Genomic DNA, 23,783 nt, shown 5'->3' with positions numbered 1-23,783 from the left:
TTCCAGCTCGGGAAGGAATGGTTTATTGCCTCCTGGAGTCCATATTCTTTGGATGCTTGCCCTGAAAGGGGAGAGCACAGCTTTTCCCATGAAACATAACCCATTCTCCGCTAAGCTTATTAGCACTAGAAAGGGGGCAGCTCATTTTCCTCTCAGGTGTACTCAAAGGCTGCTGTTGTCCAAGGGTGAAGGGCCCTTGGTGGCTTGATTAGCACACAGCCTGGCCTGTGCTGATTTTCAGATGGAGACCATCAGATATAATCTGCCGCTTCATTAGGCTGGCACTCTTCCTGCCCCATCTTGTAATAATGCCACTGGAGCACTTAATAATTTTAGGTAAATGCTGTAAGCATACGCTTCAGAGGCAACCCAGGGTCAGTGGTGACAGCTAGCAAGGCAAATCTTTTCTCATTCCCTGCACTGTTTAAAATATAACAAGCCAAAGAGGTATCATAATGGGGAAAGTGTAAGTATTAGAGGAGCAGAACTTACAGCAATGTAACAACTTTAAAAATAACTCACTCAAATTTGCAGTGTTTCAACATCAAGGGGGCCATGAAATAAATTGGATGATGATTATGGACTTAAAAAAGAGAGCCTGTTTGTCTTAGAGAGGAGAAGACAGAGAGAGGACTTAAGTATTTGAAGATACGTGATATGGATCATAGTTATGAACTCCTCTCCATTTCCTGTGAAAATGGGAGACATATAAGTCTTACATTGGTTCAAGAAGGAATTAGGTTAGACTGTAAGAAGAACTTCCTAGGGACTGGAAAAGCCCATGGGTGGGAAGAAAAGACTAACCTCTTTTTACAATTTCTTGCTTCTTTCCTTTTTTTATGTTGAGTGGGGTGAATTTTTTTTTCTTTACTGGAACTGAATTCCAGAAGTAGTTTATTGGGCTGACACCAGGCTCTGTATAAATTCATGAATGTATATAACCTGCTTCCAGAGGACCATGTACATGTCGGGGGGATTGGACAGGTCGTTCTATATTTCCTGGGTGCCAGGCTGTGGTGGGAAAGGGCTGGGGACCCTGAGTGTTTGGCTTGTAGCCCACACCTAACACCACCTTTTCTCGGTCAGTGCTGGTGATGCCAAGGTGATGAGCGAGCTTTTGGCTCAGTGCTTTGCACGACATGGGGCCCCCTTAAAGAACCAGTGTGGGGAGTGGCTTCAGGGCAGGGCTGCTGGGAAGTGGCAGGGTGAGGAGGCTTCCTTCTGTCCCTGTGATTCCCTCACATAGGTTAGTGCTAAGTGAGGTCCAAAGAAGGTAAATGGGAGAAGTCTCATAGAGAGTTGAACTTCTAGGAATCGGGGGTGGCCGTTCAGGGCATGGCAGCTGAATCCTTGATCCTCGGGGACTTAGGTAGATCTGACTCACACCTGCTGGACCTTGAGGGCCAACGTCCCTCCCACACTCTTAGATTCAAATAATTTCTTTAAGCTCATCCTTGTATTTAGAATGCTAGTACTTTTGTAGCATTGGTGTTATATTTCCCACACTGGCTGAAAGAAGGTTTTTTTCTCACTTTTATGATTGGGTCACCAAGAAAATAAAGGCCTGGTGAATTTTCACAAAATCCAGCATCATGGCACAAGTTCTTTCTCTCCATCCTTGAGTTTTCTGTCTCCAGAGAAAACTTTTCTCCATTTGTTCTGTCTTTGATCATTAGTTAGGTATAAAAGATGAGAGGAAGCTGCAGTTTGCAAAAATAAACAAACACTTTAGAAGGAGTTTGGCCAAAACATAAAGAAAAAACAATGTTTAGATTTCCCATCTGCAAATTTTATGATAGAGACACATATTTATTTTGTGCCTACTGTGTGTTACTAGGTACTGGTAGATAACAGTAACAAAGTATCTGTCCTCATGGAGCTTACCTTCTAATGTGAAAGGCCAACAAAAATCATCAGGTGGTGGTGAGTGATGAAGAAGACACTAAAACCAGGTAAAAGATTGACAGGGTAGAATTTTTTTTAGATAAGCTGGTCTGGACAGGCCTTTCTGACAAGTGACATTTGGGCAGAGAGCTGAGTGAATTCAGGAAGTAAGCCATGTGACTGTCTGGGGCAGAGCATTCGAGGAAATGGGAACCATGTGTGCAAAGGTCCTGAGGCAGGGCCCCAATATACTTGATGCATCCACATGGAGTACAGAGGGGAGAGAAATCAGGGAGATAGCCAGGGTTCATCACATTGATTTGCTAGTAAAGGAAGCAGTCTTACCTTTGTCTGCAGTGTTCTTGCCCTGCAGTTTTTTCTGAGTACCTTTGCATGTGCCAATCAGGTAATGACCTCCTTGAAAGCCTTGTTGAATGTGTTTGCTGGTTTCAGTGCACAGGCAAGTTAACCCTGACAGTTCATCCATAAAGAAATTTAAAAGGACTGTGCAAAGGAATTTGGAATATCTGTGGTAAGTTTATTAGGTTTATCACAAGAGACTTCATTTTATTTAGATGTTGCATTTTAAATAAATAAATAAAATGACTAGAGGCTTCTGCCTATTTATTATTTAAATAGTAATTCATAAACATGGTAAAGATGCAAGTATTACAAAAAGATATTTAGCGAAAGTAGGTCTCTCCTGTTTCCCTCTACTTCTTTCCAGAAGCACATTACTTTTTTAATAGTAAAAAGAAAAAAGTAAGAAAGATTTCATATAACAAATGCAAAATAACATGGCAGAAATAAATTCAACATATCAGTAATTCAGAGACTATGGACACATTACATTCACTTGGAATGCAAAATGTTGAATGACCTTACAAATCTAATTCATTGCTGTGTAATTCGTAATGACATTTCCAGAAAAACAGAACAAAATGATAGAAAATATATAAAACATATAGAAAATGAAAAAGACACACCAAACAATTAAAAAAAAAAAGCTGACATGGTAATACTTATATCAGAGACAAAGGGAACAATTCATAGTGAATTGCTAGCAGGTTCTTAGGTTATGTTCTTAGAATGTAAATGCTCCTTTTTTTTTATATATAACTATTAAGATTGTGACTATATATGTTGCTTTGCATCTTGCAGGTCTTGGAGCGCTTCCATATTAGTAAGCATTGGCGCTGCCTAATTCTTGTTAATATTTAACTATAGGAGAAGATTGTAGTGATTCCCACTTTGATGGACATTAAGGTTTTTGTATCTTTTGTTGAAACAATCAATATTATGATGAAAATCCTTATGCATTTGTTAAGCGTATCTATAAGAAAAATTCCTGGAAGTGGATTGGAAGCAAAGGGGAAATGTATATGGATAGCTACTTCCAAACTCTGTTCACATACATTCTGCCATGGCCAAGCGTCCCGTTTCTCACATCCTCGCCAACACAGGGTGTTACTGTTCTTTTGTATTTGCAATATCACTGAAAAATCCAATTTCATTGTAGTTTAACTCACATTTCTTTCCAAGTTAAGTTGAATTCAGAGATTAAAAAATATTGCATTTTGGTCAAGGAATGTTGTTTGTAGTAACCCTGATTCTTTGAAATTTATTGGGACTTCCTGGAAACCTAGTACATGGTTAATTTATGAATACTCCATGTACTTAAAAAAAAGAAAAGAATGTTAATTCTGTCCATAGGGAGTAAGGTTTCAAGCATATTTTTAGATTCATCCTGCTGGTCACGTTGTTCATATCATCTGTAGTCCTACCAACTTTCCACTGTGGGATTTTCCATTTCTCCTTATAGTTGTCAGTTTTTCCTCTAAATTTTTGCAGGCTGTGTTGTTTAGAGACATCTTCTTGGTGCATTGCCACTATGAATTGTTCCCTTTTGTCTCTGATATTGTATCTGATATTTTGTCTCTGATATTGTATCTGATACCAGTATTACCATATCAGTTTTTAAAAAAAAAAAAAAAAAAAATGTTTGGTGTGTCTTTTTCATTTTCTGTATCTTTTATATATTTTCTATCATTTTGTTCTGTTTTTCTGGAAATGTCATTAGGAATTACACAGCAATGAATCAGATTTGTAAAGTCATTCAACATCTTGCATTCCAAGTGAATGTAACGTGTCCATAGTTTCTGAATTACTGATATGTTGAATTTATTTCTGCCATGTTATTTCGCATTTGTTATATGAAATCTTTCTTACTTTTTTCTTTTGACTATTAAAAAAATTCCAACCTTCTGTTGGATTATCAAGTTTTCTCTTATTCTTCTTTTACCCCCCGTACCTAATTGGAAGCTGTATTAATTTCCTAGGGCAACTATAACAAAGTAAAACAAGCTGGGTGGCTCAGAACAGCAGAAGTTTATTTTCTCATTGTCCTGGAGGTTAGAAGCCTGAAATCAGGGTGTCAGCAAGGCCATGCTTCCTCTAAGATCTGTAGAGAAATCTTTCTCCTCTTTCCAGCTTCTGGTGGCTTGCTGGCAGTCTTTGGTGTTCCCTGGCTTGCAGCTGTGTAACTCCAGTCTTGTCTGCACAGTGAGTTAGTAGCTGCTGGAGAGAAAATAGTACTAATTTGGAACTCTCACACCTGTACTGTTACAATAATTAGCTGATAACGTTCAGACTTGGTCTGCTATCATTTACCTTATAGATTCCTGTATATGCAACCCTGCTGTGTATTGGAAACTTCTGCTCAGCTTTTAAAAAATACTGGTGTTCTGGCCAACTTAAGACCAGTTAAGTTGGAATCTTGGTTGGTGCGGCTCTGGACATTGGCATTTATTAAAAGCTCCCCGGGTGGTTTCATCATGCAGCCAGGGTGCAGACCCATCAGGGTAGACAATCTGGACAAATGTGTGTTGAACACCAGCTGGGTGCAGCTGGGTCTGCACTGGGCCTGGGAAGCGCATTTGAAGAAGGCTCATGGGCAGCCTCCTTGCTTTTTCCAGGAATGGGATCCTGTAGCATTTACTGAGGGTCTTACACCAGGGCTCAGTTAATATTTGTTAATTGGTTCACTGAATCCCAGATCACTGATAAGGGGCCTGGGATACGAGTGAAAGAAGTTATGAGTGAGAAGGGAATTGGAGGGTACCAGCTGAGTATTAAATTAGGGTAACAGGATAGGAGATACTGCATCCCTAAAATGCAAACCTTGTTTTTGCCAGTTTCTTTTGTGTTTGTTGTATATAATGCTTATCAACGTCTCCCCCCATAGACAACTCTTTCTTATTTCTTGTCTTTTTAAAAAAATATGTTAATTTTAGAAACAGGATCTCTCTATTTTGCCCAGGCCAGCCTTGAACCCCTGGGCTCAAACAATCCTCCCAACTTAGCCCCCCAAGTAGTTGGGACTACATTCTACTGTACCCAGCTTTCTGCCCCTTGAACTAAATATTTTTTTTTTAATCGACTTTTTCCTTCTTCACTTGATTACAAGCTACATATCTTAATTATATTCTTTAGGGAGTACTCTTATTTTTAAAACTTAATAAACGTTTTACTTTAGAGTAGTTATGGATGTGTGGAAAAGTTGAAAAGATAGTATGAAGAGTTCACATATACCTTACACTCAGTTTCTGCTATTAGTCACATCTTACGCCAGTATGGTACATTTTTCACAATTAATGAGCCAATAACGATACATTATTATTAGCTCACATTCGTATTTATTCAGATTTCCTTAGTTGTTTTCATTTTTTTCATTATCTCTCCCATGATCCCATCGAGGATATTATATTTATGGACTACACTTTAAAAAATATGCATGAATCCATTTATTTCCCAGCCAAGTTTAACTTAATTGGTAGCTTTCTGTTTCTATAAGATGAGACCATTAACACACTCTAATTGTCCCTTTGTTTTTCCAACTCAACTTCTTGGCTCACTGTAGGTAAACTTTTTTTTAGGACAATGAGTTTATAATCTGGGCAGGGAGCATCAGTGAGCAATGGTAGTTCTTCTTGGTCTTCTTATGCTGAAAACTACAAGTCTACACCATGTTTTGACTATACCATTTGAAAAGTTTAGAAATTTGTGTTCCATAATTGCAACATGTGATGCAAAAAAAAAAAAAAAAAAAAAAATCACACCACCATCACCCTAAAAGAATGACAAGGGATATTAGCTGTGGGCGACAATAACTTGTCTTATCAATCGCAGAAGTTCTAGACCCAGATCTCTCCTTCCAATTGTCTCTTCTGAGACGCATAAAGACAGAATCATCATGAGATGCAGTAAATAACCCCCACAGAGTTTAATTGTTTTTAAATTGCAATTATAAGTAATTAAATGCTAAGATGTGAACAGCTGCACAAGAATATTTAACAGATTTCTTGGCATCATCCCCACTTTTAACATTACTTTTAAAAGGCTAGCTATGGAAATACATAGTGAATGGTTATTTTATGCTTCTCACATCAGAAACTGAAAAAACAACCTGAAAATTGGCAAAGAAAGGATTCTCTTGTTTTTCTAAGTCTCTCATTTTAGGTCTCTCTAGCCAGTGAAGAGCCACAGAATTCAGCATAATTGAGTAAGTGTGGTCAGCAGGTCCTGAGAGATGAGATGAGAGGAGATCAGTTCAAGCTGCCTGATAAGGGAGGTCTTTGTGGCAGATTCTTTCATTTAACATACATATATTAAGCTCCGACTGTGTACTCATCACTGTGTTAGAACTGAGCCTCAGGGGCAAAATAGATGATGACTTCTGCCTCAGAGGAGGTTGTAGTATGGTGTGGGAGATAGATTGGTTCATCAGTGGCTTCAGCTTAATGCAGAGAATGGCAACTATGGCCTGTGGGCTGAAGCCAGCCTTCTGCTGGTTTCTGTATGGCCCATGAGTTCAGAATGATTTTTATGAAGAAGAAAGAAAACAATAATTGGGATGGGGTCTTTGGGCACTGCCTTTTTTTGGCATTTCTGTCCAAAGTGGAGCCTCTATCTGGCCCTTTAGATGAAAGACTGGTTTTTCTCTTTTTTTTTTTTGAGACAGAGTCTTCTCCTGTCACCAAGCCTAGAGTGCAGTGGTGTGACCTCAGCTCACTGCAATTTCCACCTCCCAGGTTCAAGCGATTATCCTGCCTTAGCCTCCCACGTAGTTGGGATTACAGGCACCCGCTACCATACTTGGCTAATTTTTGTATTTTTAGTGGAGACAAGGTTTCACCATGTTGGCCGTACTGGTTTTGAACTTCTGGGCTCAAGGGATCCGCCCACCTCCGCCTTACAAAGTGCTGGAATTACAAGTGTGAGCCACTGTGCCTGGCCAAGACTAGTAGTATTTTATAAGTAAGAATCACAGCATACTCATGAGGCTATAGGAACACAGAGGAGGGACAATAAAACCTTACTGGGGAAATTAGATAAGTCACCTCCAGAAGAGGAGATACTGTAGAAACAGACATTTATTGCCTTTTCCACTTGACATGCCTTCAAATACACCAGGTTTCGTATCTTCCATCCCCGATTTTTATTTAAGATTTGGTTGTTCTTTCTACTGTTCCCTCTGAAACCTGGTGTTAACTGCTCTACTTGTCACTGTCCATTGATTGTGTTCCTTAATATGAAATCTACAGATGGGGCTTCAGAGGTCCTGAGAACCCCCTAAACTGAGAGTGAATGGATGCATATGTGCATTTTTCTGGGAAGAGGGGTTCATAGCCTCCATCAGATGCTTTAAGTGGTTCATCATTTGGAAATGTTGAGAAACGCAGTTTTAAATTAGACTCCTCAGAATTAAACTTGGTACCACTGATGGTGGGTTCTGACTAGAGCAGAATCAAGCGGAGAGATTATGAGCTTCCTTCTTTTAATCCAGGCCAAGTTTCCAATAACTTCATCCATTTATAGGATATTTAGAAAGAAACTCTTCTCAAACTACTGTATTGTGTGCTGGGACTATATACACAGTTGCACTCTTAAGGGGACCTGGGATATCAGAGGATACCTGCCTGGACGCTCAAGAGAGCAGAGTCTGAGAAAAAGAGTAAGATGCTAACAATTTATTTGGAAGATACAAGTCCAGGGGGCGAGAGTGAGGGAAAAGAGAAGTGAGACAGGGAAAGATACAGTGAGCACACTGGGATGCTTTATTGCGCTGACTGATGACTTCCAGCAAGCCTGAAGAACCACATCTGTCTCTTCTGCAACTAATGTAGGAGGGTCACAAGGAGGGGCTACGTGTTGAAGCAGCCCATAGGAGAGAGAAAGAGGGGTGGATGTATCTGCCAGCCTCCCTCTCTTCTCCCTTTTAACATCAGCAACACTTTGTACCATGAGCAGCTAATGCTACGTCACTTGAAGTTGGCATCCCCTGCCCCTCAGAGACTTCTCAGGAAGCTCCGTGGTATTGTATGTTGTATTCTGGTCAATGCAAAACAGAGTAGTGACGCAGTGAGAGTGAGGGTGCCAGTCAAAAGAAAGAGAAATAAAGGCAGTGCTTTCAGGAATCTGGGAAGGTGCACAAGGGTTTTTCCCAGTAGTAGGGGAGGCAGACCTCTGAAGAAACAGGTGACAGCTGGGGGCAAGGACCTTCTGGACAGAGGAAACATGTGGCCAGAGGTGAAAACTCGAGAGGATAAGGTGTGCAAACTAGGTCAGGGAAGAAGAATACACCGTTCTGCTGAGATGGGGTATTCAAGCTTCCATCTACATGTCTATCTGATATTCTTAAGCCTCTATTCTGGGCCAATGACGATATCAGGGAACAAAACTAGACATGGTCCTACCCTCACACAGCTTAATATCCAATGCAAGGAACAGATATTAATCATGTAATTATACAAGCATGTGTAAAATTGCAGTGACATGGCGTGCTCATGGGAGAATGAAGAGTAGACTGTGCTGTGAACCTTTATTGGGCAGAGTTAACCACGGTGAGAGAGGCCAGGCCCTCCAGGCTAAGTGGTACATGCACTGAGATAGGAAGGAGACTAAGAGTTAAGAGCAAAATAAAGGGAGGAAGGGGCACTGTAGTGGGGGATACTGTATGCAGAGACTCTGCAGTAGGATGGAGCGTGGCAAATATGAACCACATGGCAGAAAGAAAGCCGTGTGGCCAGAGCCAACAGAGGATGAGGGAGAACAGCAGGATGGGAGGTGGGCAGCGGGGCCGCACCATGCCAGGCTGTGTGAAATGAGTTTGCAGTTGTCTGAGGAGCAGTGGGAGCCTTTGGAGGCATTTATGTAGATAAGTGTTATAATCAGGTTAGAGATCGTTTGGAAGGGCCAGTAAAGAGAACCCCTAGATATTAAAGACCCTCTCAGTTTAGACAGTCTTGGCTGAATTATGGCTGTTGGGGGCCACTCCTAGAAACCCCAAATAGTAACAACCCCAAGGACGTGTGAAGGAAAAGCAACTCCAGGAGAGCTCCCATATTAACAAACAGTAGGCTTTAGAGACTTCAGGGCTGGCAGCTGTGGGATTAGGAGACCCTGTGCTTACCTGCTGGAACGTATTTCAAACACTGCAGAATCTTCTATAAATTATTATTTCTATTATTTCTTCACAGCACAGGTAGGGCACAAGAAACTAGAGGTGTACACATGGAAAGTTCTAGAATTGAATCACGAATATGGGCCCCCTCCTGAGGCCTCATCCTCCAGTGGGATTGCTGGGGATGGTCAGGTGAAGGGCTCCCCACAGAGTCTGAGACTCCAGGGCGGAGAGGCACATCCCCAGCTTCTCAGTGGTTCCCAAGCATTGACTCAGATTCTCTTTGAGCCTCTAAGGCTTTGATGCCTACTCTGCTTCCAGGAGGTTTGGGGTTAATTGTGTGGCCCAAAATGTTACATATTCAAAAGAAAACAAAAACAAAACAAAACAAAGGAGAAACCCCATGGTGAAGCAATTTGAGGAGGAAGAGCTATTATCAATCCAACTGCTAAGTTACCTTTAACTTGTGATAAACAGAGTAATGCAAGTCATTAACCCAGGGGAAAGTATGTCTGAAGGACAGGCTTTTCTGCCTCTTGAAAAGCTTTGGAAGGAATTGAAATGAATTCTCATCTGATAGGAATTTATTTATGTATTGTGACTACCTCCAGTCAGATCATACTGTGTGATGCTTTGTTTGTGTGTGTGTGTGTGTGTGTGTGTGTGTGTGTTTGTTTATTTTTTTGTGACAGAGTCTTACTCTGTCACCCAGGCTAGAGTACAGTGGCACAGTCTCAGCTCACTGCAGCCTCCACCTCCCAGTTTCAAATGATTGTCCTGCCTCAGCTTCCCTAGTAGCTGGGATTACAGATGAGCGCCACCACACCCGGCTAATTTATATTTTTAGTAGAGACAGGGTTTCACCATGTTGCCCAGGCTGGTCTCGAACTCCTGACCTCTGATGATCCACTCACCTTGGCCTCCTAAAGTGCTGGGATTACAGGCATGAGCTGCCACGCCCAGCCTTGTGTGATGCTTTGGTGTGACTACAAGAAGCTTCAAGATTTGAGTAGGGCAGGCTTGGCTGATTGGCTGATTGCAAATTTATGCACATGGGCCTCTGTGTGTGTCTGTGTGTGTGGTGTGTGTTGTGTTTTAAGTGTGTGTGTATAGTCAGAGATGATTGCAGTCATGTGTTTGGAACTATGTGTAGTTTCCATTCTTCTTCTGTTTTGGGGATACTTTAAGATGGCTGGGAGAGCAAATCTCTCTTGACCCATTTGCCTGTCAATTCAGTACACAAGCAGGCAAAAGAAATATCTCTGTGCAAGATTCCAGTGCCTCCCGTTCTCTGGAGTGCCCTGCATTTTCCTTTCTGAATTGAGCAGCTGCATGTGAAAATTGATTTAACATGCCAAATATTGGATATTTCTTCTAAAAGCTTTTATGAGAACCCTTGCTTAGTAATTCCGAACTGTGCTACATCTTCCTGGGGAAAAGAAATGCAGGACTTCACAGTTGGATTTGGACAAATTGGAGGGTTTTAGGAAAGACTCATAAAAGTGATTAAGGGCTGCGGGGAGTGACTGAAAAGAGATTAAAGGAGTGGAATTAGGATCTTTGCCAAACTACAGACGTTGAGGGAGCAGAGGGCAAAACACTTTGAAGATGATAAAATGCTGGGGAAGGAAGAAGGGCTGTTTCAAGGCTCTTAACCTCTTTTTGGGTCACAGACCTTTTGCAAATTCATAATAGCTGTGAACATTGTCCTTAGAAAGATGTCTAGGCTCATACATTTTTGGCCAGTTTCTTTTCTCACTCTAGTCTCCAGACATGTGTTATCGTGTTAGTCAGAAACGGCCAGCCCTTTTGCTTTTTCAATAGAAGTTAGAAAGATAGACTTTAGTGTGAATTTTTCCATTTAAAAAACTGTTGGCCAAACTAACCCCCCTCTCTGGGCCGTTGTACCCTCTACATTGCCAGTTTGCCTCCTCTTGTTCCGAGCAGTGCTGAGGAAGGCCGGATGCAATGGCTCACAAGTGTGACAAGAGCGCCTGGCTGACCTGCAAAGACTAGGACTATGGGACAGTGGACGAACATGTGTCTCACAGACTTCCTGCAACCTGTAGTCTTATTGAGCAAACAGTAGCTGCTTCACCGAATCAAATTTATAATTGACAATAATACTAAGTGCTGTGTAGAGGTGGCGAGCGCTGTGTACGAGGGAGGGAACCCAGGGAACTGACCGAAGCAGAAGGGGGCATGGAAGGACCTCTAAGAAAGCAGCTAAACTGAAACCTGAAGGACACATTGACAAGGGTGGGGGGAGGAAGAACATTCCAGGCATTTGGAGTTATGCAGGAATGACCAGAGGTCTATTAGGTGAATGCAAAAGTAATTGCAGTTTTCACCATTAAAAGTAATGGCAAAACCACAGTTACTTTTGCACCAACCTAGTAGAAGGAACTTGAACATTTATGTGTCTTCACATGTTATTTTCTTCATTTGTAGATTAAAAAAAAAAGCCCAAACCAAGAAACTAAGCTCTCTAGAAAGATTTCCAAGAGTTTATTTTGTGTGTGATTTTTATATGCTATTTTTCTTTCATTCATAGTTTATTGAGCAAAGATTAGTCTCCTCCTGTACTCAAATCCTACACACACACACACACACACACACACACACTCACACACACAGACACACAGACACACACAGACACACCCTGTGTTCTGTCTGCATAGTAATTGCTAGCCCTATTCATCTTAGGTGATTTTTCAAACATTCAACTTACATTTTAAAAATAACTACTGAATGCAAATCCCTGTAGAAGGTACAAAGGAAGTACCCACCTTTGAGGAATTTATATTCTAAGTGGCCAGGGAAGACTTCCACACAAGAAACAAGAATGTATCACATGCATCATAATGTGGGTTCCTCGATTAAATTCTTTTCTCACCCTTCCCCACCCTGCTTCATTCCTTATGCATAACCTCCCCTACTTCTAACTGTAGAAGAACATCTTGAACTTGCCTTCATATTGTCCATCCTCAGAAAGTACCCATGAATCAATCCTTCCCCTTTCTTTTTCTCCATGCAACCTCTAAAGGGCGTGTAACAGAAGCCTTGTGATCCCCATCCCTTAGTCCTGCTCTGTAGAGACCACTTTCCTTTACTGTTGTAGCTGTTTCTTTTGATACTGATCTCTGCATTTCTAAATAACATGTATAGACCACTCTCTCTTGTCTCATCGGTTTTGGATGATATCTATTACTTTTTGTTATATCAAAAGGCTGTAGTTAAATTAGTGGTAACAATTGACATTATTATAATTCTGCAATTTTGTCACCGCTTACCCAACAATGTACTGTGATCACCTACTCCCTTTCTTGTTTATCTTCTCACTTTACCTGGAGGTTATTATTGGCTGAGCATATGTAAACATCATTGCTATAGAGCAGCTTGGAGTCCCGCGTCCTCTTGTGTTAATGTGGATGGCTTGCTGTGTATGCCTGGTGTGGAGCTGTGGTGGTTCTTTGTTCTGATATTCTTGTTTTCTGAATCCTCTATCATCCTCTTTGCTTACTCTTTTGTTTTGCTGGTGTACACACTCTGATTTCTTCCTTTGCATCTTTTAATAGGAAGTAAATTCTTGACCCTTTGCAGATCTAAAGGTATCTTTAATTCTGTATCAGAAAAATTCTCTCTCAAGTATAAAGGTTGAATAAAGAGTGAAATAGTTTTTATTTTATTTTGTTTTTTTTTTTTTAAGGATTTTGTAGTTACTTTCCATGCTTTTCTGTATTTGTGGCTATGGAGAAGACTGATGTCGTTTTGGTTTGTGACCTTTAATTTGTAATTTTTTCCCCTTCTCCAGAAACTTTTAGAATTTTATTTTTTTCTCTGGTTCCGAAATTTCACAGTAATGTACATGTATTTTTTCATTCATTTTGCTGGGCCTTCTCTGAGCCCTTTCAAACTGGAGACTCATGTACTTTAGTTGTAGAACATTAAAAATATATATTTATTTGATTATTTCTGTCCTTACATTTTTCTTCCTTTCGATTGTTTCTAGAACTCATCTGGCTCGTGCACTGATCTTCTGTGCCTCTTACCGTTTCTCTTCACAAATGTTTCTACTTTCTGAAAGATTTCTTCGACTTCATCTTTAACCCTTCTACTGATTTTTAAAAAAAATTTATAATAACTTCTTTTTACTTCTGAGTCCTACCCTATTTTCATTATTCCTTTTACAAAGAAATATTGCATCTATAAAACAATAACTAGATGACATTTTTATCTTTTGAGAAAAATATATATGCAGTTTTCATATTCCTTATCGTCTCTGAGTTCCATATATTGTTTGTTATTTTTGGCCCCACTTTTTCATGTGGGAGGTTTGCCTCCAATGTCTGGTGATCCTGGGCTGTCTTTAAGCTGAAAGTTCGGTATGAATGGGTGGGGCTCTCCTGTAGGCGCTGGATGGTGGATATACATGGTGTCCTCTGGGGCACTGTAGTTTCTCCAGAGAAGAATTCTCCAGTCTCCTGGAGGAGGGAGGCTGGGTGTGAAGGAGGATACAGGGAGAAGGCTTGTGTTTCTGCAGCTGGACGCTGCTATTATGGGAGCGGGGTGCTTCGGTGTTCAGACTGTGGTTGAATCTCCCAGGTCTCAGTCTCATACTTCAACCACTGCTTCATTTTGCCTGATGTTTTCAAGTCCAGAGAACCCTCTAGTTAATTTTTTTCCAAAGGAGGAAACCCTAGTCTTCTGTAGGATCAGTGCCATGCTATGTAGGGCTCAGGAGTTGCTCTGGGGGTCTAAGTTGCTTTGTCTACTGTTTAAAAATCACCTTGTTTTCAGCCTAAGATTCACCCCTGCCTTCTTGCCAATGCATGTTCTTAGGTGCCAAACTCCTCAGGGATTCTATAGAACAAGTTAGCTTGCTTCTTGGTGTCTTGTTAGCAAGCTGTTGGCAGGGCAAAGAATATAATAAGCCAAGTTAATAACCAATTGTCCTTCTACTCTCTATTTTCCAAAGTCCTCTGTAATTATTTCTTTCTTGTTCTCTTTATGTTAGTAAGGAAAAATTTAAGAGCATTAACCAGCATTGTTTTAACTGGGGATTTGGGATGGGAAAGGCGGAAGCATGTTACTGGTTTGCCAGTTTTAATAGGACCCTTCCTGCTTCCTGATCTGATCCCCTCTTAGTTCCTCAGGACCTTAATTCATCTGTTTTTACTTTCTCATCTTCTTACAGTTTCTCTGCCACTGGCTCCTTCCTTACATCCTAGAAACATATTCAAATCTCCTCTTCTAAACCCAAAAATAATTACCCTTTAACAAATTTTTTGGCCTCTCCTTTCTTTCAACACTGAAGAGTGGTTTAACATTGCTGTTTCCAGTGTTTCAAACCCCTGTCATGCTCTGACTCCTCCCCACATTATTGCTACTGCTGTTTGAAAGGTCACTGATTCTCCACATTTCCAATTTAATGATTGCTCTCAGTCGCCCTCTTCAGCCTCACACTGTGTCACTGTGGGTTCTTGACCTTGATCCTTCCTGTGGCTTCCTGATCCATCCCGGCTGCACTTCTGCTCAGGCCATAGTCAATTTCATAGGCTTGCTTCATCTGAGAGCTACTTCATGGGCTCTCTCCTAGACATACTCATCCCTTAAGGACCTGAGCTAGGCTTCTGTCTCTCTCTCTCTCTTCTGAAACAAACATGCCCATTTCCATGTGTACAGCTGTTACCTTTAAGTAGAGAATTCTGGATCTCCGTTGTGAGCCCAGTTCCTCTCTCTTGACCCAGCCTAGTTCTTATGAATGCCTGTTGGAGATATTGACACAAAAGTCCTGTGGAAACCTCAGATTTACACGTCTGAAACCTACTCAGTTCTGTCTCCCACAGCCTGTTCTTCCTGTTTTTTACATTTTTTTAATGGTGTCACTGTCATCTGATTCATTCAAGTTAAAATCCTTAGGGCCATTTCTTAGTTACAACTTTTTCTCACCCCAAAATCTAATTAGTCGTGAAGTCCTGTCACTTGTATCCTCACAGGGTCCTGGAACCTGTCCCTGCCTTTTGTCTCCATTACTGCCGTCTTTGCTTAGGACTTCTTCTCTCTTGCTTGCTTGATTTCAAAACATTTTGACTGTTCTTTTTACCTGTACTTTCCGTTCTCTCCAGTTCATTTTCTATATCACTGACTCCCAATTGCAAATCTAGTAGCATCAAATGAACTAGGATTTTTTTTTTTAAAATTGCAGAGTTCTGGACAACTCTGCCCAGTGATTGTGATTAATTAGATCTGGGTGGGATACAGGAATCTGAATTTTGAAAAGTGCTCCACAGTGAATAAAGCAAATTTTTGGACAATATTTACTGTATGAACCATTTATATAATTTTAGGACAAAAAGCAATGCTATCTAGATTGGGTATGGTGGCTCATGCCTGTGATCTCAGCACTTTGGGAGGTCAAAGGGGATGGATCATTTGACACCAGGAGTTTGAGACTAGCCTGGCCAATGTGGTGAAACACCGTTTCTACTAAAAATATAAAAAATTAGCCAGGTGTGGTGGTGCATGCCTCTAGTCTTAGCTACTGAGGAGGCTGAGGCAGGAGAGTCATTTGAACCTGGAAGGCAGAGGTTGGATATATACATCTATCTTTCTCTGTCTCTTCCTCTCTCTCTATACGCAGACTAGAATGATAATCACCAAATGAAAGTGTTTATTTCTGGGGAAAGAAAAAGGGAAACTCAAGTAGAGATATAGTTTACTTCTCTTAAAATTCTAAGCAAAAGTGGCAAAACATCAACATGATTTTGTTATGTATGGAGAAATGTTGTATTGTTATTTGTGCTTTTCTGTATATATTAAGCAATTTGGAAACTCTCCAGATAATTCTGATGCAATCCCAACTTGGTTTCTGCGACGTTATGTAAATGGTCATCTGAAAATGCAGATGTGGCTACATCACACCTCAGCTCCAAAGCCTTCCATGGCTCCCATCTCCTACAGACTCAATTTCAAATTCTTTATCGTGGCATTCCAGATGCTAGCCTCACTTTCTAGCCTTGCCTTACACTACTCACCATTCTGTGTCTTTTGCAGATGCTTTTGCTTCTGTATTTAATTCTTTTCCCTCACTCTCTGACATTTGCTCATCAAAATATTGTTACTCCTTCAAGATCTATCTTAAAATCTACCTCTTTCATAAAACTCCTCTATTTTCAGAAGCTTTCTTTTCTGTGCTCCCTACAGAATTTCATTTATATTTCTTTTATGATACTCAGAATATTATGGTATAGATCATAGTTATTATGATCTATATGCTTATCTCATTCTCCCCTGTCTCCAGATTCAAGCTCCTTAAAGGGAAGGACTGTATTATTCACTTATTCTGTATATATTATATTGATAAAAAATGTTTATGAGTGCATGTCATATGCAAGGCCCTGTGCTAGGTCACGGTGTATGTATATAAGTAAAGCAGAGTTCTGTTACCTGGGGTCCTGGTTACCCCAGAAAGGGGCTCTTTCCTGTTCATTGTCATGAAGCCAACACACAAAACCAAAAGTGAGTGTCAAGCACTGCAGGCTTTAGTCAATGGCCATGGAATTGGACAAGTGGAAGTGTAGCTCACAAATCAACTTCTTGGTTCCTAAGAAGTGGGAAGTTACAGATTATAGGGCATCCTTAATGAAGGGGCTGGGTGTGAAGAACAATGGGAGGCATCTTATGCTTTTTCTTGGAAAGGGATGGAGATTTTCTAGGAATCAAAGAGCCTCCTTCATTTTGTCCTTTTTTGGTCTCATCCAGTTGTTGTCATGGTGATTGTCAACTGTCTTGGCACTGGTGGGAGTATCAATCAGTATGGAAATTGGATTATAATTGAACTAGAGGTTCTTCAGAGGTTGAGTAAACTGCCTAAGATGGAACCTCTGACCACAGACATACTATTTCCTAAAAATAAGCAGCGTTCAAGCTCAGTAGGAGTTCAGCTATGTTGCATAAACATTGCATTGGGCAAGAAATATGAGGTAGGGGTCCAGCTAAGTCACCTAGGCATTGCAGTAGGTAACAGTTCCATCCATATTCTGCCATGAGGCTTATGGCAAGTGCTCTAAGGGAGAAGTAAGTCCCCTAATGGAGTGGTAAGTACCCTAAGGGAGGAGACAACAAGAATCCCTCATCTGTCTGGCATGCTGTTAAATTTTTAAAGGAGGAATCTGGTGTGGTTGATAAAAGCTGAACAGGGTCTTACAGATGAGTTGTCTTGAGCTGGGCTTTTCTGTGTAAGATATTAACAAGGAGCATGGGTTGAGACAGGGCCTTCTTGAATTAATGAATAAATCCTAGGCAGAGTCCTCCAAGACTTGGAGGCTCTATTTAAGGACAGTCAGTAATCTATTTTGACCAGGGCTTGGACCAAATGGAAGAGAGCAGTGGAAAATAAGCTTGGGAGAGGAGTTTGGGACCTGTCCTAGTAGACCTAGGTGCTTGGTTATAAATAGGTTGGGTTTTATTTGGTTTGATGCCACTGAAAGCTTGTGGACAGTGTCATGGCATGGGCAGGATCTGTTTAAGGCAGTAGTATGTGGTATAATCAGTAAAGGAACCTGGGAGAACAGTTAAGAAGAAGTCTTGACCTGGTCCAAAACAGGTGATCCAAGCTGGGGCTCGAGTGATTGTGACAGCAGGCATGGAAAAGAGAGGACAGGCATGATCACTTGTGCAGGGCACAGCTGATTCAGTTATCCTCCATTACTGAGGATTATGGAATTTATTAGCAATGAGGAGTAACAAGGTGAGAGCCCTTGAAGATGACTCAAGAATTCAGCCTGGCTCTTGACTAGGAGGATGGTAATTCTGATAATATGAAGAAAATGGGGAAGAAGATGGAGTTTTGTGGTGAAGACGACGTCATTTGGTTTAGAATATTTTAGTGGATTTGTATCTCCCCCCAAAAAAAATCCAAGTCTCAACCCCTGGTACCTTTGCAGATGTAATTAAGAATCTCAGGATGAGCTCATCTTGAATTGAGTATGGGCCCTAGGTCCAATGACTGGTGCCCTTATAAGAGAAAGGAGGGGACACACAGACACAAGGGGAAGGGTGTGTGAAGAAAAGGTAGAGATTGGCATTACATAGCCAAAGCATGGCAATGATTGCTAGAACCACCAGACACTAGGAGGAGAGAGGGCTGGAACACAGAGCCTCTAGAATGAAGCAACCCTGCCAGCACCTTTAACTATGGCCTTCCGGCCTTCAGAAATGTGAGAATCGATTTCCATTGTTTTAAACCACCAGTGTTTTGGTAATTTGTTATAGCAGACCTAGGAAACTAATTCAGATTATGTTCAGATTTAAACATAGAGGACAAGAATTTACCAACCAGCTCCATCCTAAACTCCTTATGATCCTTATATGATCCACTGAAAAGATGAATATTCATTGAGAAGATCCTGTTGCTGATATTAGCAACATTTGGTAATGGGGATGGGGTTGGGGGCAAGAGTGGTGGAGTGGTGTTATTTAAAAATGAGGCAGATTCAGTTGATTTGCTTCCCTACAGGAAAAACTATTTCAAAAGCAAGAAGCAATCAGTAATTGAGCATTTACTGAGTTTTTATTTTGTGTCCAATGCCATGCTAAGGACCAAAAGAGATACAAGATAACAGGATTCCATATGGACTCCTGAAATACTCACAATCCTATAATTGAAACAAAACCCTTTAGGAAAGCTAATACGTAACCAATTGGTAAGGGAAGTAAGGAATATTGAACTGCATATGGAAACTGTTTCTTTTTTATTAGCTACTTGAATTTTTTTTTTTTAAATTACCATTGAGTTTGAGATTCTGTGACAAAGTCACTCAGAATCAAGGGTGTGTTCCTTGATCCCTTAAAGTTAAATTACTTCTTGGCTTGAGGCATGATGCATGCTAAATTAACACAAGAGCCCTGGAGTTTTCAGGCTGAGAAATCATCCTTTCGCTTCTCGCTTCCTTGCTGGGAAAATGCTCTGCAGCCCGCAGAATCAGCAGCGGGTAGAAGCATAATCACCTTCCTCGTCATGTAAACTGAATGCGTTCATGAACTGTCTTATCTAAATGGTTTGACAAATTCTCTGTTCACCTGGCTAATTGCATCAGGCCCTCTCCTTTTCCCTCCACTGCTGGAACTTGACAGGTGCACGTGTCAGTATTGCCCAGCGGCTGAATGCGCCCTGGACAAGAACTCCCAGCGCATCACTGCAACCTGGAGAGAACCAAGGGCCTTGTTTGCTGCCCCAGGGAATGCTGCAGGGCATTACTTCTGATAAGAAAGGAAATTTCATATTCATTTCTAGATACCTCTTGGCAAAGCTGTGCCAAGCTTGTATTGGCTTTTTCCAGAGGCTGGTGAGCAAGAACAGGGAGTCGAATGGACCTGGGACATGAGGACAGGCTAAGTGATCCCTCATTCTAGCACTGTCACTATGACTTGCCTCCCGACAGTCCATTTTGTTTTGTTCCCCATCTGGATGCATTGCAATCCCCTTGGAACCATAGGATGGGGAGTCAGACCTAATGCCCACCTATGCTATAGGTCAAAAATTGTCTGTGGAGGCTGTAGAAATTAAACTATGGTGTTCATGGCTCCCAGCACTAACAAAGGACATCAGTCACCTCTCCTGTGTGAACTCTTCCAGTGAAGGAAAAAGTGATTACTTGTGAATCAAGCCTTGAGGCAACTGGGAATCTTCTTGTTGCTGATAATCTCTTACTCTGGACTTGTTTCTGTAATGTGCAAAGATTTTTGCCCCTACTTTTCCTTTCTTTTCAGAAAGAGGAAGCTGGTTGGTTAAGGCATCTGAGCCAGCCCTGGGTGTCAAGGTAAGAGAAATGAGGACACAATTTCTGGAAATAGCATCCCAAAGATGCTGTTTGCAGGGCAACCTCTCGTCAGCACAGACCATTTAAAAAGGGTGCAGAACGCTTCCATGCTGTGGAAAGCTGAGGGCATGGGGAAGGCAGTGGTCTCCTGTTTCAGATTTGGGATCTTTAGGATGTTTGTGAGGTGTTCCTGTTTGTCACTTTCTTTGAATTTAGAGATTACCCTGCTTGGGGATAAGGGAATGAATGACAATGAGGTTCTTAAGTAGGACACAGAGTGTCTCTGTGACCTTTCCAGACTCTTCCTTGGGAATCCTGGTAATTAGAGGGGAAAGATAAAGGGAAGGTATCTTAGCTCAGGCTTCCACAACAAAGCACCACAGACAGGGTGGCTTAAACAAAAGAAATTTATTTTCCCACAGTTCTGGAGGCTGAAAGTGCAAAATCAAGGTGTCAGCAAGTCTGGGTCTTTCTGAGGGCTGTCTCCATAGCCTGTGGATGGTCTTTTCCCTGTCTTCATATTTTCTTCCATCTGTACATCTGTGTCCTGATATCCTCTTATAAGGTCACAAGTCAACTACTGGATTGGATTGGGGCCCACCCATATGACCTCATTTTTAATTAATTACCTCTTAAGACTCTCCAAATATAGTCACATTCTGAGGTACTGGGGATTAGGACCTCAATGTATGAATTTGGTGTGGCGGGGTGGGGGCAGGGTGCACAATTCAGCCTAAAACAGAAGGGAATTATTCTACAAGTTCAAGTTCAGTTTCATAACCAATAAACCTTGATTGCCTTATCGGGGTTCTCACCTTTGAGAATTGGATTCAGGCCAATGGGACTTTTCTGGGGAGAGTTGTATATCAGAAAGGCCTGAATTAACTTAATTACACTTGAGGGGTAGGAATGGTATTCACAGCTAAAAGTTTAGTGCTCAAATTGTGCATCTCATCTCTCCAGAATGTGTATTACTGATGCCTTGAGATGGGGTAAGTAATTACTTGGGACAGAGAGCTGAGTGCCTTCTCATTCTGGGGGTCCCTGATTAGGCTAACTTGAGATCCTTTGTATTAGCATCCTCGTTTCAGTCTGTTAGGGTCTTGCTTCTGCACGCTGTGGGAATGTCTCCTGTTTTAGAGGCAAAGGACTGGTTACTTACATACTAAAAAGAACAATCTTAACAGTATTCATTTGGTCTTAAAAAAAAAACACCTTGTTGCTCTAGAAGTCAGTCTTTAAAAACACACAGGAGGAACCCAAGACTTAATTTTGTATAATTTTCTACAACATCTTTTGTTGTTTAAATGATATGTTCCCAACTAACCGAACACAGAAGTAGTGAATGAACTTCAACTCGGCCAAGTGCTAACAATCTGAGATGACAGCAGATCCTCCCAGCTGTGAAGTTTATGCTGAACAGAGTGGCCTGAATCCTTTATGGCTATTGATTTTGCTTGCAATTCCCTTGCCAGTGTACAAAAATGATTGTTTCTGGTCGGCTTCCTCTGGACATCTTTTGATGACTCACACTGTGCCAGTTTTGTGAACTCAGGTGTGCACTGACATTCCCGCTTCATGCCATCTGCTCTTCTATACAGAAGGTTGAAGGTTAAGACCAGGGAACAATGGAGCTTCTCTCCTTTTCTTTCAACTCTTAGGTTCTCTTGCTGAGAGCTGTGTTCTTCTGAGGACCCATGTTTGCACACAAAATGCTGGTTACCTTATTTATATGCCCTAGAAATGAAAAGCTTTTGGATGATATTTTACCTGCAGGGATAGTAGCCAATGCTTCAGGGTACCGCAGTGTCTGACTTCTTGACATCAGCTTTTTGATAAAAGCTCATTATCACTGGGTGGGAGGTCAGGAATGACACATTCTAAGCTTTAGGCACATGGTATGAAGAGTTACACATAGCAGGGGATATTGTAGCCCCGCTTCAGCATTAAATATGAAGAACATTAATTAAGATTGGAGTGGGGAGATTTACCAAACCCTTAGGGAAGAAAAACTGTTTAACAGACTTTTATTTTCTTGCTGTTGCTAGTGATCCTGAAACTAGGATTTGTGTAATTAACTGGTTCCTTGTGGAGTAGCTCTTCTACCTCTTACATACGGTTCTTAAAATATAGTTAATATTTTAAAAAAGAAGACTTTTCACACTGTAAGTACTCTATAATTACTTGGTGAATTAATTATGTAACAATTGATTCCAGGATAAACAAAATGTGGTGTATGCTTACAATGGAATATTATTGAACCGTAAAAAGGAATGATATTTTGATACATACTACCACATGGATGAAACTTGAAAACAATGTGTTAAGTAAAATAAGCCAGACACAAAAAGGAGAAATATTGTATGATTCCACTTATATGACATACCTGGAATAGACAAACTCAAAGATGCAGAAAGTAGAATAGTGGTTACCAGGGGCTGTGGGTAGGGGAAATGGGGAATTAGGTAAGAGTTTCTGTTTGGGATGACAAAAAAGTTATGGGAGTGGATAATGGTGATGGTTATACAACATTATGAATGTGCTTAGACACTCTAAAAATGGTTAAAATGATAAATTTTTATTTTGCTTGTTTTACCATAATAAAGTTTTAAAATGTTGATCCCAATGCAGAAAGGATATTTGAGACTTATACACATACAAATATATAAATTTAAATGTTTTATTACTTAGACATATATTACTTGAGCTTAAACACCTGCCTGAGGGCAGTTTTTCTGTGGATTTGCTACTAATCAGCAATAGAGAAAACTTCTACTCCAGGCTGTTACCAGGGCTGTAGTCTCAGACAGTTGAAGCCCAATTCCTACTCAACTTTTTATTGGAAGAAATAATAAAATTTATGGAAAATATCTCAAAGGATATGGAGTTCATTAGTTTTTCAAGAAATTGTAATTTTAGCCCTGGATCAAGCCAGATGTCCAGATTTTTATGTGTTTTTTTTTTTTCTTTGCTAGATCACTTTAGTGAATTGTACTTTGGTGTCATATGTGACAAGAAGACATTATAGGAGACTCCCTACTGTGTATACTTAGAGACATTGTTAACTAATTACTCTGCACTTCAAATGTGGATGATAAAGGATCCTTTAAGAATTTGCCTGAGGTAGGGAAGGTTAACAACTTGGAAGAAATTTCTCAATGACACGAAGCTAACACTCATGAGTTATATGGTATTTTATATCGTGTTCAGTGTGACCATAGTGTGTCTATTTTCTTCTTCGCTTTGGCTACTAGCATGCTCACAGCCTAATTTATGAACCATATCAGTAATAATTTAGCACCTTACAACATACATTTCTGTGGACTTTTTCTCATGTTCTTAGTAGCCTCTTTTTATGTTGTCTGCTTTACATAGTATATATGTTTTGTAAATTAACTCATTTGTTTTTGAAATTAGATGGCATACTAGTACTAGTTAGGGTTCTTCAGAGAACCCTGACCTAGACAGTGTGTGCATGTGTCTGTATGTGTGTAGAAAGAAAGAGAGTAGGGGGAAAGGATTTATTTTAAGAAATTTTCTCATACAACTCTGGGAGTTGGCAAGTCTGAGGTTAAAAGGGCAGGCTACCGGGTTGGAGATCCAAGGAAGAGTTA

General features: G+C 40.7%; 1 protein-coding gene across 8 annotated transcripts in view; it reads left to right on the top strand.

Annotated features, from left to right (window-relative positions):
* Positions 1 to 23,783, top strand: part of LYPD6B (LY6/PLAUR domain containing 6B) — a 137,789-nt gene that overhangs the window by 54,856 nt on the left and 59,150 nt on the right. For 2 of the 8 annotated variants that reach the window (XM_064382204.1, XM_012457091.2), the window contains exons 1-2: positions 22,267 to 22,334; positions 23,145 to 23,292. The exons of 3 other annotated variants lie outside the window; for them this stretch is intronic. The gene's annotated coding sequence lies outside the window, so the exon portion shown is untranslated. Of the gene's footprint in view, positions 1 to 1,931; positions 1,953 to 4,385; positions 4,447 to 22,266; positions 22,335 to 23,144; positions 23,293 to 23,783 lie in introns of those variants that run through there. 3 more of the 8 variants (XM_064382206.1, XM_064382205.1, XM_012457092.3) reach the window with 3 other exon arrangements.

This window comes from Aotus nancymaae, unplaced genomic scaffold (assembly GCF_030222135.1).
Source record: "Aotus nancymaae isolate 86718 unplaced genomic scaffold, 86718_ANA_hifiasm-v0.15.2.pri h1tg000029l, whole genome shotgun sequence".
Classification (NCBI taxonomy): Eukaryota; Metazoa; Chordata; class Mammalia; order Primates; family Aotidae; genus Aotus; species Aotus nancymaae.
Note: the sequence above shows the minus strand (reverse complement) of the source record. Positions and strands in the feature narration are given on the sequence as shown.